At 53.6% G+C, this 4,726-nt stretch overlaps 1 pseudogene; it reads right to left on the bottom strand.

Moving 5' to 3' along the window:
* Positions 1–4,169: 4,169 nt before the first annotated feature.
* Positions 4,170–4,726, bottom strand: part of LOC102859591 — a 6,585-nt pseudogene continuing 6,028 nt past the window's right edge.

Here is a 4,726-nt window from a genome sequence, read left to right as displayed (position 1 = left end):
CCAACCAGGAATCGATAAATCACACGAAACCCCAGCTCTGTCCTCAGTGCACACCCACCAGAAGGGAGGTGCCAGTCCACCTGTGACCCTGAGGGAGAGATGCAGGGCAGTGAGACAGCGTTGACGGATCTGTGCTGTTCTCAGGGCCCACAGCATCCATCCCATGGCCAGCTGGGCATTCTGTGTGATCCACAGGGCTGTCGTAGGCCTGGCTTCCTCGTGCATCTTGGAAGAGCTGGTGAAAGGTGATCGGCATCAAGGCAACACGCCCCCTCCCGCTGGCAGATGACAGGCAGCCGGGCTTGAGGGGCATCTGCTGGGACACGAACCCAGCGTCCCACATGGAAGGTGCTCTGAGGGCTTCGTTCTGCCACCACCGGCCCCGTGAATGATCCAGAAGGTGGAGCAATCAGAGAGGGCACCTGGGAGGCGGTGACGCTGGCATCAAGATCTAAGCAGGAACCAAGCACAGCAGGAACCTCTGAAGAACATTCCAGGAAGAGGAGCCACCTTGTCAAAGGTGAGGAGACAAGAAACAGCCTGCGGACCTGAAGACACAGGCAGATGAAAGGAGGGTCCCTCTCGAAGAACAGGTAACAGACAGGCTTCCAGACCAAAGAGAAACAAGGAATGTTCCAGAACTAGGCAGAACACCACCGATGCCAAAGAATTCAGAATTTACTCTGCACACACACACACACCCCCCACACGCACACACCCTCATTTTACCATATTTTTATGAGGCTGCATTTTTTTCCTAAAAAGAAAATCTAATGCCATCATTTTCCCCAAGGCATATGATCACTTCCTGTTTCTGCGTCACATTTCAGTCGTTCTCATGATATCCCAAACTTTTTCATACGCCATAGCACACTTTCAGGGAAATCTGGAAGAAAAGTGGATGAGTATGGCTGCCAACCCAAAGACATATGGTTTGAATCCACCAGGTGCTGTGCAAAGAAAGATGGGCAGTCTCCTCCTGCGTGACTTACAGCCTCTGAACACCTGCTCGAGAGAGAGCTCAGAGTCCTTCTAAGTTGATGGCAATGACTTTGAGTTTATAGCACACTTCATGCACTGCAGTCTGATACCCAAATCTCTAGACTTTGTACCCTGAGAAAGCAAAATAACAAAAATGTGATGTGGTTAGTCACCATCTTTGATTTACTACAGGGACCTGGAGCACAGGAATGCTGGGAGATAGGCTGTCCGGCTCATGTCAGCCCCACGCGGGGAGCAAGGCTCAGAGAGGATGTCGAGCCTGCTCCAGGTGCACAGTCTAGTAAAAACAATCATCCAACAGCTCGAGTGGCCATCGCAGGGCCTGCTCAGCTGCCCCCGGCTGTTTCTAGTCTTCTAACGGCAAGATCAAGATAAGGATGTTCTTTGAATGTGCTCCCCACAGCCACTCGGAAATAGCCCTCAGACCTGACGTTTGTGAGCATCATTCAGTGGAGGCTGGAATCAATGTGCCCTGGGTCCTGAAACCACCGCCACGTGGCTCCACAGTGTGACAAGACACTCAGCGTCACACACAGCACGTTCCACCACATCCCACTCAGACCAACACTGTTCACACAAGTTATCTCCTCTCCACCATCTCCTCTCTCCCTGATAAGAGCAAAACTTTAACATAAGTGCTAAGAGTCACCAGGGGCCATTTCCAAAGATGGAAGAGAGAGAGGGGATGGGAAGAGAGAACTTAAAAAGATCACTCACTTCTGTAGACGGAACAAACGCGTGTGCTGCAAACCCTGAGCTCAGGCGACGGCCGCGACTGCAGTGGGAGATGGGTGCCCTCTGTGGTGCATGAGGCAGGGTCGGTGTCGAGCAGGTCTTGAGTAAACCTCGTCCTCCTGAGACCAGCCAGGAAGCAGGGCGAGGGAGACTGCTGTGAGCTAAGACACGGGGGATCCCCAAGGAACCTAGGACAAGGGCAGTCCCCTAGATCCAGCAGAGAGGTATGGTCTTCCCCGAGAGCTGGTGCCAGGAATTCAGACTTCAAACCAAGAGCAGCCAGTGCTGGAAGAAGGACACCAGGCTGGATAAAGCAGAGGGTCCGTAAAAAGAGAGGAAGAGTCCAACAGGAGGGACTGACCGGGGCCTGCGCGCAGCAGGGACTGCAGGACGGCGAAACATCAGACGGGTGCATTTTCCTTCTGCTGGGACACAAGGTCTCTGTAAGTTGGAGCCAATTTGACAGGACTGAACAACACAACTAAGTGAGAACTAAGTTTCTGTGCATTAAAGCCATCCGCGTGTGGACGTGGATGACAGCAGGATGTCATGTCAAAGACAAGAGTGTCCCCTTCCTATAAAACACGCAACAAACAGGAAGCAGCACACGATGAGTTCTCGGCTTAGGACACTTTACACACTCATCCTTCTCTAAGTGTTTAGTGAAGTATCTACACAGCCATCAGTAATACCAAACCAAAACGGACGGCTATCACATTGATTTTGACTCCCAGCACCTAAGGATCTGACCCCTCCGACTTCCAGGGCTGAAATGGCTATGGAAGGAGACAGCCTTCATCTTCCCCTGTGCAGGCCAACCACTGAATGTTGTTGTTATGTGCCGTCGAGTCGCTTGAGACTCATAGCGACCCTATGTACAACAGCCCTAAACTCTGCTCTGTCCTGTGTCAATCGCACTGTCTCTGACACTCTCATCCCAATTATCCCAGTCACTGAATCAATCCACCTCATAGAGGGCCTTTCCCTCCTGCGCTGTCCCTCCAACCACTGAATGGTGCGCTTTAACCATTGCAACACCATCAGCTACCAAAACGCAAGCTCACTGCCATCGGGTCAGAACTGACCCACAGCTGACCCTCCAGTGGGTTTTGAGAGGCGGTCAGTCACATGGGAGGAGACTGCCCATCGTTCTCCCACCGACTCACTAAGACATTCAAACCACCAGAGGCTTCACCTCTGGGCTGGCAGCTCAACCCCCCACCTACTCTACACCCAGAGTTGCCATTCGCTCTCCTGGACCACAAACGAGATGGGACCTCTGAATTTATGTATGTGTTATCTCACTTCACATGCCTTTTCAAGGAAAGAAAAATGCTAATACTACAATTGTCACGTGGTCCATTCTGACTCCACATGTTCTTCAAATGGCTGTGAGAACATCACCGGATCGTTCTGCTGAACCATCTCTGCATGGATTTAAATAACCGAACTGTTCCATCCACAGCCAAGTGCTTAAGCAACTGCGCCACCCGCGAGTCATTAGTACCGGCAGTCAGTTTGAAGACTAAGGTGTACCTGATTCAGGCCATGGTCTTTTCACTCATTTGCTGTGCATCTGAGAACTGGACAATGAGTAAGGACGACAGAGGCCTTGATGCCTTTGAGCTGTGGTGTAGGAGGACAGTATGAACATCTCATGAACTTTCAAACAATAAACAGATACATTCTGGGGATGAGGCAGGCAAAACTCAGCCTCACATACCCCAGACATGTTGTTAGGAAAGGCTGTTCCCTGGAGAGGGACCTGATGCTGGGAAAGCTGGAGGGTAAGTGAAAGAGAGGAAGACCCTAAGGAGATGTGTTGGCAGACAGAGTGAACGCAATGGGCTCAAGTCAGGGATGGTGAGGAAGACACGGAGTGCTCAGGGTTCAGATCCAGAGCCCCTGGTAACCAGCACTCTCAAAAGCCTCGCCCAGAATGGTAATGGCTGCAAAACTAGACATGGACTTAACACTCCCTCCTTCCAGAGTGTAATTCTGAGAGTACGCAAAAACTTCTAAAACCAAAAGAAAGGTTCAGTGGCTCAAGAGCACCCTGAAAGCTGGAGACGCGGCTTTCTGTCTGTAATAGGTGAGCCATGGGGATCCCTTCCCAGCTCTAAAGCAAGGCTGGGCACAACCCCCTCCATAGCACCCATCCCTCTGCCACTCCCTGCCCTTCGAGTGCCAACCAGGTAATGCCAGGGTGTGCCCCAGGCGCGGCAGAGCGTGGCCAGCCAGCCTTCCCCCTGTAGATACTCGGGGCCAGCAGGCCAGGTGTTGCCAAGCGACCCGGAAGGTGTTCCAACACACAGTGAAGAGGAGCTGGGGGGAATCAATGTATCCGGAGACTCAGGTGAAAGGAATGGGAATGGTGGTCCTTACCCATATTCAAACTGTAAAGTCCTGGCCAGACTCCGGGTAAGAGGGCCTCACCAGGTCACCAGCAGTCCTTTCTCCGAGGAGGGCGGGGAGGATGCGGGCCAGACCCCGAGCTGTCCCAGCCACACGTGCATTCTGGAACCCTGGGCGTCCCCGTCCAGGACACAGGACCCACGAGATGCTGGAAACAGAGAAGAGGGCAAGTCAGAGGCCCTGGGCCACTTCTCAGGCATTTACCGAGCAAACCCTGGTTTACCGGGAAACCAAGTCACGCGAGCCTTCTGCACAAAAGCCAACTCTCCCCTCTGCAAAGTCTCTCCAGGCGCGGTGTGCGTGTGTGCATGTGCGCGGTGGGCGCGGGGGCTGGAGGGCCGGCGAGGCAACTTTCGGGCCTCAGGGGGAACTTTACTTTTTGTCTGGTTGCAAATGGATCTTTGGTCCAAGCGCTGAGACTCAAGCGCGCACTGGGGACCCGTCGGGAGGCTTCGGAACCGAGTCACGCACCCCCTGGCCGGCCGGGTGACCACGGCGACGCGGCGCAGCCCGGTGAGCGGAACCCGGCACCATGCACTTCCCTCCGGAAGCCCGGCCCGGCCCCGCTGCCCCG

This window comes from Elephantulus edwardii, unplaced genomic scaffold (genome assembly GCF_000299155.1).
Source record: "Elephantulus edwardii isolate Elephantulus edwardi_28Jun2011 unplaced genomic scaffold, EleEdw1.0 scaffold00118, whole genome shotgun sequence".
Classification (NCBI taxonomy): Eukaryota; Metazoa; Chordata; class Mammalia; order Macroscelidea; family Macroscelididae; genus Elephantulus; species Elephantulus edwardii.
Note: the sequence above shows the minus strand (reverse complement) of the source record. Positions and strands in the feature narration are given on the sequence as shown.